The 10,268-nt window shown below is 34.4% G+C and overlaps 1 protein-coding gene across 1 annotated transcript in view; it reads left to right on the top strand.

The window, feature by feature from the left end:
- Positions 1–4,620: 4,620 nt before the first annotated feature.
- LOC106664207 (leukocyte antigen CD37-like) overlaps positions 4,621–10,268 on the top strand; it is a 96,926-nt gene continuing 91,278 nt past the window's right edge. The window contains exon 1 of the mRNA XM_024228024.1: positions 4,621–4,711. The gene's annotated coding sequence lies outside the window, so the exon portion shown is untranslated. The remainder of the gene's footprint in view (positions 4,712–10,268) is intronic.

Raw genomic sequence — 10,268 nt, 5'->3', positions numbered from 1 at the left:
ACACATACACATATACATATACATATATATAGCCTGGAGTACCGAGATTATTTATGTTAAAAAGGTTAATAATTAGCGCACAGATAGTAGAAATTATTCTCCGGAGATGTTGGATATGGGTTCAAGTCAATATATATCTAAAATTTAGTAGCCATTAATACTTTTATAAAAGCGTTTTAAAGCGTAGCGCGAAAATAGTGACTTTGGAGGTCAAATTTCCGGCAACATGTTCACTCACAGACAGGGCCAAGATAAATTGCACAAATCTCATATCTTCTTACTAGTTGAACGATTACGTTTAATACTCGATATATTAAAAATTTAAGTTAAAAATTAAGCGTTTGTGAACGTGAGTCAAGCAGTGCATGAAAGGATGTTGTTAATAGCATATTTATCATATATTAACAAACGAATTATAAAGACGAGAATGTATCTATCATCGCAGGAAGAAAAGATTTCGCAGGAAGAGTGAAAGATACTGATTTTGAAGATGGACCGGGGCGGAAAGCCGATTAAAAGCCTCGAAAAGAGGATTGGAGGGAAGTGAAAGATCCACGCTTATAAGAAGGATTATTTGCCCCCTTTTTCTTTTTTATTATCGGAAATTCTTACTAAAAAAACGCTCCTGATCCGGCTAAACCGGAATTCTAATTGGCCAGAAACGTGTATTACACATGACGATTTGAACGTCGTTTCCGACAATTTGATGATCAATTGGATTTCTTCGGTGTTCCTCTGAAAAATCTTTGCCACATTTAAGAGATTATCACCGACTTTCAATTTTCATAAAACGTTTCCACGATCAAACTTGATAATGTTCCAATATTGAAACCAACCATTCAAAATTGACAAATCTTTTTTTTTTGTAATCAACATTTCGACTTTGTCACAGCGCAAAGAAAATTTAATTTAATTTCAATCGTAATCACCAAAGGCTTTCTCTAAGCCAGATTAATTATAAATGAAATCAGTACGGTAGTATTCTTTTTAATCAAGTCCCTAGACTACGCTAAGCAAAATTAAGTTCAATATTTTCCATATCAATCCATCATGTTTAGTGGTCTAATTGACCAAATTATTTCTTTCAATTAATTATTCCTTTTATATAAGGTCTTGGATGAGATGAAAATGTCAGTGTCACGAGCGGGATTCAAACCCAGCCGAAGATCGTGGGTTCGAATCCCGCTCCTGACAATAACTTTTTCATCTCAACCAACGACCTTGCATAAAAAGAATAATTAATTGAAAGAATTTTCCAAATCGTTTGAATACATTCTTACAGCTGGACTGTTTCAAATTCTACAAGTTTATTAAAACAATTTTGAAAATTTTGCACCTAGATTTTATATTAAAACCTTTCTTTATTATTAAAAATTAAACTTATCACACTCACTGTGATCATAATTTAATCAATTATTTTTCTGCTAAAATGTTGGATACCTTAAAAAATATCCCTTTTAATCTATACAAGGTTGCACTAGAAAAAGAACAGCGATCAATAGAATATAAATTTACTATTCAACTGTTTCACCCCCTACGAGAAATCATTTGACGTAACTAAAACCGTTTGAAATAGAATAGCACATGCAACACAAAAATCTATATCGATATTACGTAAGGAATAGTCAAAAGTCGCACTGTAAGAAAAAAAATGTACTAACCGTAAAATGTAAAGCATCTTCTTTCCAAGCCAGAAAAATAAATTGTGATCGCCTAGCAAACCTGAAGTTAGCTGACTATCCGGGTCGATGAGATGAATCCTGGACTAGAAAAAAAAACTGAAATGGGATTTTGTAGCAAGGACTACCGGAGCTCTATGTGATGTGTGAAGTAGAATAGCCGAGCAATATGAAAGATTAACCTGCCAATCGGAAAAGGCTCATGATTATTCGTGGACACTGTAAATATTTTCAACTTAGAAACATTTATTATAATTTAAACTAACGAGAAATTATTGGTTTATGTTTCTTCAGACAGTACTATTAATTTTAGAATAATTATAAAAGAAAATGTTTACATTAGAAGTTAAAATTATGAACATTACAGAGAAAATCTCCTTCCAACAAGCAAAGAATAATTATTTCTTACAAATTAAACAAAAAATTAAATTATTGTTTAGAATTATATTTGTTCACTTCAGTGATTAACTTTTTTTATATTTTATTGGTACTTATGTCTACTAGAGCAGGCTGAACTAGTTCTTTTCGCTCAGCAGTCAGAAGGGATAGAAAATTTAAGTTTGAATGGAGAGGATGCTCTTCCGAAAAGGTTTTAACAAGTTCGAGGCAGCCGGCAGCCGAGAACCCGGTTACGAGCCCGTTGAAACTTTTTAAAATGAGACACAATCAGAAGAGTAGCAACTTGAACAATAAATTCTAGAAGAGCCATCTTCGAGGAAGATTCTTCTGCGAACACTCATTAATAATTTATACAGTCCCCACAAAGCCCGAGGCCTGGAGCAGCGCTAAGCCGACCTAACTTCTACATAATCTACGCACCCAAAAGGGCATCAATAATATCTCGAATCTCCATTAATTTAACACTCCTTCACCCCGTTCTGATTCCCAGATTTTCCTTTGTGATAAACAAACAAGGAATAGTGATCTCTGCGCAAATATCAATTTAAATTTCATAAGGGCAAATGTTGAATATCCGTTCGGCAAATCTATCCACATCGATCTAATCTGGAACTCTCATTGATAGTTAAATGTGGTAGACAGAAGTCATTGTTCAATCTATAAACATGCTCAGAAAGTTTGAAAATACATATGAATGGCATAAATATGAAATTTTATTATTTTATTTAACTCTAAAAAGCAATGAAATTCTTACATTCAGCTAAAAAAACTTTAAAACCGAGGTGGTGACTTTTAAATAGACACAAAATATCGTTTACTTTCAAATGACTACTATATGATATATCAAATTGCAAAAAAATATCTTATTTACATAAACTAATTATTTGGTTTGTTATAAAAGTAAAGAGGTACAATTAAAGCACTTTTAAAGCCTAGCGAAGACTTAATCACGATTTTTGCGATAAGAAGATCAAAATACAGCGTAAAACATTGCGTGTATATGTGTATGTGAGTGTGAGTGGGAGAGAGCTAGAAAGGGAAAGAGAGAAAGAAGAGAGAGAGGGAGAGAGAAAGAGGAAGGGCAAGAGAGAGAGAGAGAGAGAGAGAGAGAGAAAGAGAGGGAGAGTAAGAGAGAGCGAGAGAGAGAGAGAGCAAGGGAGAGCGAAAAAGAGAGAAAGAGAGAGGAGGGAAGAGAGAGAGAGAGAGAGGGAGCGACAGAGGGAGGGAGAGAAAGAGAAAGAGAGAGCGAGAGAGAGAGGGGGGACAGAAGGAGAGATATATAAAGGGAGGGAGAAAGAGAGAGAGAGAAATAAAGAGAGCTAGAGAGGGAGAGAGAAAGAGAGAGAGCGAGAGAGAAAGAGAGAGAGAGAGCAAGAGAGGAAGAGAGAGAGAGAGAGAGAGAGAGAAATAAAGAGAGCTAGAGAGGGAGAGAGAGCGAGAGAGAAAGAGAGAGAGAGAGCAAGAGAGGAAGAGAGAGAGAGAGAAAGAGAGAGAGAGGGAGGGAGGTGAGAGAGAGAAAGAGAGCGAGAGAGAGAGAGAGGGGGTGGGACAGAAGGAGAGATATATAGAGGGAGGGAGAAAGAGAGAGAGAGAGATGGGGGGAGAGAGGGAGACTGAAAAAGAAAGAGAGAGAGGGACAGAGAGAGAGAAAGATAAAGAAAGAGAGCTAGAGAGGGAGAGAGGGAGAAATAGAAAGAGAGGGAGTGAGGGGGGAGAGAGAGAGAGAGGGACTGGGCATCTTCGTAGATAAAACTATCACTCGCATATTGTTGTCGCGGAAAACATTCATGAATATGTGTAACCTAACTCGTCTGGGACCCAACCTTATCTAACCTGTAATTGCTAGGTTTTTTAAATAGTTAGTTGAAAACCTTAAGGTCAACATCTACCACTACGCTATATATATATAAATAAGTCAATATAACAATTTTGATGGCATGTGACGTTTTAATTGAATTAAAAATGGGGTTTGAATGATAAATCGATTAAAGTTATGCAGCATTATGAATATTTCATCATCGTTAGCACTTCTCCCTTCTTTTTCACGCTCCACCTTTTCGCGAAATCGAATGGATCTACTCTTTTGGTTCTCATGCCTACATTTTATACGCCTTGACAAAAAATAGTCGCAGACGTTGCTAGTTAACAAAGTTGTCGTTGCGTGTTTGCGCACTGAACAACCGGCTTTTCTTGGGGAAAAAAACATGAAGGAAAACCTTGTAAAAGTTCTTCTGCACGACTCCAAACTGTTTACCGGCCATATAAAACCATATCGCACCCTGGCTTGTGGACTAGGTGCAATTTCCGGTTGAAATTTATGTGCCGTAATAACACTTCGCAGCGATGGTTGTATTATTTTGTAAAACTACACGAATAAAGTCGATCGACTTTATTAAAAAATGGCTGAAATAATTTACTCCCAAGGCCTTGCGGAAAAAACGTTTTAATAATGATAAAATATTGCTTTTTATTAATTTCGTTCTAGTACACAGCAAAGTTTTATTAATTTGTTAATTACATATTTTCTTTCTGCTTTCAGGTAAGATGAAAAATCACGGCATTCTAAAAATTTCACGACACACGACGACAAGGGATTGGGATGTCGGAAGCTACGTTAGGTTAAGAAAGAGAAGGTACGCCCGGTCTCGATAGTTTAACCATATTTTTAACCATTTCTTTGTAGTGTTGTCACCTAGCGTTTATGCTCAAGTATATGCTATCTTTTGAATTTCCGGACCGCTTTAAAACTTTCACGTACCCCTGTCAGGAAAACTACCACCGCAGGGGAACCACGATGTTTAATATTGCATGCGTTCACTTCAAAGTCATCGCACATGGTAATTGAAAATAAGTAACTACACATGTCAAAGGGTTAAGCGTACTTTAATGAAAACTAACTTTTTATTAATAAAACATTTATCCTCCACACCCCAACAAAGTCAGATAACGCAATAAAATAAAATCAATTATTATTGTCCAGTACAGTCAAACCATTTGTAGTCCATTCTAATCGAAAACATTCGAAATTTTTTCTAACTAAAATTAAATAATTAAGTGATATCTGTATAGCTCTGATTACCCCTTATTTAAACTATTTTTCAGTCCCTCATAGTTTTGATTAAAAAAATGAAATGTGTTTAGTGATCGCTAGTTAATGATTGTTTGGAGATCATGAGATGCGGTCTTTTGTGTTGTACGTTTTAGAAAAACATTTTCTTTATCGTGCCAACGTTTCGATCTTTATTGAGATCATCTTCAGGGCCTGGGATTTACAAACATTGCTTAAATTTTACAAACACATGTAGGATATGAATAAAATGAATTTATGCAATGCTAGAAATTTTAGATTCAATCAAAGTATTTGTACCCCCTCAAAGTGTTTGTTTTGATAAAGAAAATGTTGTTCTAAAACCTACGTCAACCTAAAAAATGAGGTTAAACTATGAATTATCTTCCACAAGAAATTAATCTAGATCCCTCACATACAGCATATCGTAACCAAAAGAAAAATTTGATATAAAAAAGACCTATTCCATGGCTCATTAATCTGGTGTACTAAAGCTCAAAAAACCTACCGAAAATGCGCAGCACACATCATTAGGAAATCTATGCATCAAAGAAATAATGAAAGTAACCCCATCATCTGCCTAACAAACACTGTCAATCCTACATCCATTATAAACAAATATACAAGGATAAGTTAGCTTTTACAGACTCGATAAAAAGTTGAAAAACCTGTTATGAGAAAAAACCGCACGTTCCAACTCAAATTACGGTTAATGTACTCGGATTTGAAAAATTGCCCACTAAAAACCCGAGCGCACGCGCATATGCTACACTGATTACGCGTTTTGAGAAACGTAAATGGAAGTGCGCATGCACAATCAGTCTAAAGTGGGCCTTTTTTCCATGGAGAATTTTTTTTCTATATACAGCTCAAAAATGTACATATCATCATAATTTTACAACACTTTTTTTACATAGTACTAGTAGGTAGGAAGCTTTCTGGAAGAGTACCAGTCCATTGGTCACAACCTCAAACGGTACTTGTAGGAGTACAAAAAAGGATAAACGACGAACTATTATAATCCACAAATTTTGGTGAATTTATTTTTTCTTGGTGCTAGGTTAGGAGGTTATGGCCTGTGAAAAATTATTGCATCGTTAAGCTGAAATACTTTTAATAAATGCTATAATGCTTGAAATGACATTCTACTTCATGCTGAAAGAAAGATCGGATTAGTGAAACTGAACCAAAATGTAGGAAAAGTCCAATAAGTGATAAGGCTGGAGTGATTGGGGAATACTAAACTCCTACTTCATAGTGTCCACGTTATCATTACTATGATCATTATTACAAAACTTATCGATCAATATTTTTATTATTCGTGAATACACATCATTTTACCAGATTTTTTAAACTTTAAGTTACTTCTAAACTAAATAAATTAAGTTAATCGCAGCTTTAAAAATTAAACACAAAGATCAATTAACTTTTTCTTAAATCCGAAGGCTTCTGAACAGTGAGAATTCGACAAATCTGACAAATCAACTCGGTCCAGTTCCGCGTGTAAATACAAGGACGGTTTTCAAGTACGTTAGCCGATCCGATTCTGAAACTAGATGTAGGGTTTCTGATCAATATTGACCTTTTAACTCTGAGTGGTTTCGCCGTCGGCTTGACATACCGACACAGATTACTCGTGATGACCCCCAAAGCTATTGACAAAAAGAAGAAGAAATATACACACTGACAAATCGCTATTATAAGACATGGAAAACACCAATGAAGCATGTTGTACAGATCAATCAAAGAAAATATTATTTTTCTATTATCCGATTCTTATATCAGATTAAACTTCTATATAAAAGCTGACGTAAAAACAAATTTCATTCACTTATATATTTTGTTAATTAATTGTACCTTTTGTTGGTGAATCCCTGAATGAATTTGAAGTCAGTCATTGTTCATTTTTAATAAACCAACTAACTTCCTTTTATTTGCTCTAGAAACCAATTTACTAAAAATGCCGAATCAATAAATGACCTCATACACAATTTCCTAATACTTTAGATGAATTTTTCTTATTTGTTTGTAATCCCTGTCCTGGATCAATTACAAGCAATCAAACGAGCAACTGGGATACCGCATCTACCCGACTGGTTTCTCTTAGGTCATCCTAAAGTCCAACATTGCCGAACCTTACTTCTGGGGGTAACAATTCCCAAGGTACTAGCCTGGTCCTACCCTTTTCTTCAGGGAAATATACGATTAGTATTGTAAAGTAGTATTCTTGGTCCTACTCTTTACTTCGGGGTACCTTCCCAGTCACCCATCCATCTTATCCGAGCCGGACTCCCCCTAGTAGTTCCTTGGTCCTATCTTTATTCGGAAATCGTGAGATGCGGTATGGTGTGACGTAGGTTTCAGAAAAACATTTTCTTTATCGTGCCAACGTTTCGATCTTTATTGAGATCATCTTCAGGGCCTGGGATTTACAAACATTGTTTATATCCAAAATGTAATTGTTATATGTAAACAATGTTTACATATAACAATTACAAACAATGTTATTTGTAAACATTGTTTAAATTTAACAAATACATGTAGGATGTGGAAAAAAGTTAATTTTTACAATGCAAAAAATATTTTTTATATTCAATCAAAGTATTTTTACTCACTCAAAGTGTTTGTTTTCTGCGTAAGTGTGCCATTCTTGAGTGTCGTGTTGAGAGTGCCACTGAGATATTGCTGTTTTATGTGATATATGTTGGATTTTGAATGGGTGGGGAAGGAAGTAGGGATGGAAAGGCATTTTTGTATAAGCAGTCGGCGTCTTTGAGGTGAAATAGCCGACGAAGGGAAAAAACGTTGGTAATAGTTCGGCCAGATTATCCTTTCAGATTATATAGACGGGGATAAATAGGAAAAGGAAAGCTAAATTGTTGAAAAATTAGACTTATTGTAGATCTGTTAGATAGAAAAATATATTCATCTAAATGCATTTGTTTTTATCATTGTGACAGTAACACAAAAGGTTAACCTGGTTTGATTGATCAAGAATTAAGGATCACTAAAGACAGGTCTAACCAAACTTTTTAAGATCATTTTTATTTATAAAAAGTATACAGAAATTTTCAAACTTGTTGATAATTGGCTATTCAGGCCTTTTATAAATTATAAAAATCCTCTTATGACACGTATACGGCTCTTCCAAATTAGCCATTTTTGATCTCAAATTAACCTTTTTTTTTTATTTAAATTACACATTTCTTTGAATCATTAACAAATTGAAGGTAAAAGGTAAACTTCAAAAACAAGGCGGGATGAAATATAAGCATGTAAAGAAAATAAATTACTATATATTGCAATTAATTAAGGTTGTTAGTTGAGATAAAAAAAGTCAATGGCACGAGCGGGATTCGAACTGGATCCACTCGGACACTAACTTCCCGTAGAGCAGCGGCGTATCAAGCCGAAGATCGTGGGTTCGAATCCCGCTCGTGCCATTGACTTTTTTTATCTCAACAAAAAACCTTAATTAATTGTAATACATTAATTGGTCAAGCGGACCACGAAATTAGTGAATTTACTATATATTGCAATTTTTTAAATAAAAAAATAATTCGGCTTTTAAAATATCATTAAAAATTAATTACAAATACAATTAAAAATTATATAAAATTAAATATCAAACTAAAGTAAATTTACCTTTTTACTTAAAAAATCACACGTAACTGTTTTCTAACACAAACGAAAATTTTAAATAAGACAAATTAATCTTAAAAATTTCATGTTTCAAATAAAATGCCTTCAAAACATAAAATTAATTATAAAAATAGTTTACTCTCGTAATAAATTCACTTGTTTTTAACATAAAATAATCGTGTGTGGTGATTAGTGATCGTTAGTCGGTGATTATTCAGAAATCGTGAGATGCGGTCTGGTGTGATGTAGGTTTCAGAAAAACATTTTCTTTACCGTGCCACGTTTCGATCTTTATTGAGATCATCTTCAGGGCCTGGGATTTACAAACATTGGTTACATTTAACAAATACATGTAGGATGTGGAAAAAAGAGAAATTATAAAATGCAAAAAATATTTTTTATATTCAATCAAAGTATTTCTACTCACTCACTTGTTTTCAGCGTAATTATGACATTCTCGCGTGTCGTGTTGAGAGTGCCAGTGAGATATTGCTGTTTTATATTTATATACGTTGGATTTCGAAGGGGTGGGGAAGGAAGTCGGTACAGAAAAGACATTTTTGTATAAGCAGTCGGCTTGTTTGAGGTAAAATGATCTCAATAAAGATCGAAACGCATAAAGAAAGTGTTTTTCTGAAACCTACATCACACCAGACCACATCTCACGATTTCCGAATAATTATCGACTAACGGGAACTAATCACCACACACTTAGTCCTACCGTTCACTTAACAAAAGCCGACAAACCTTGTCATCCTAATACTTCTCTGTTCATATTTGCAAACGATACTTGTCCATTCATAAGCCCGTTCATTTCCTGTAATCTACCATGGCTAAAGAAGTGGTAGATAAAAGTAGAACAATAGTAATACCAGAGTACGTGTTTAGAAAGCAGCCTCGTAGCTAACTTGGTGACAGTGTCAAAAAGGTCTACTAATGAAAAAAAAACCATCTGGATGTATTCTAAAAATTAAACATCTCATTGCCATTAAGAAGGACTCAGCAATAAATAAAGAAAAATATACAATACTACATATCAATTAAGAACAATACTCTGCAACGATTGAGGTATCACAAGATTTAACATACCATTAATCAAGAATAAAAGGTTTATTCATAATAACAAAACAGGAAAATAAATAAAGAAATAGAATTGTTGTACTACAAAAAACACGACTTTTCATCTGTACAAGAAAGAGGGAGAAAGGATCCACAAAATTAATGAAGGGATATGTTATACTGAGAGAGATTTATAATAGTGTTTTATAAATGTTATGAGGAAAGCCCCGGCCCTTTAAATACATCCCACATGGTAAACAACGATGCCGATATTACCCGACAGGATATCCGTTTATATCCCCAGACGTTAAGAGAGCATTATAACATTGTTGAGTATATTTAGTTTGCAATTTATTAGTTTAATATCGCCGGCTACGGCCGAGAACGACAATAACCCCAAAAATCTAATTAAGGACGCGATC

This window comes from Cimex lectularius, unplaced genomic scaffold (genome assembly GCF_000648675.2).
Source record: "Cimex lectularius strain Harlan isolate CLEC.00 unplaced genomic scaffold, Clec_2.1 scaffold190, whole genome shotgun sequence".
NCBI lineage: Eukaryota > Metazoa > Arthropoda > Insecta > Hemiptera > Cimicidae > Cimex > Cimex lectularius.
This window is presented reverse-complemented; position numbering and strand designations above follow the sequence as displayed.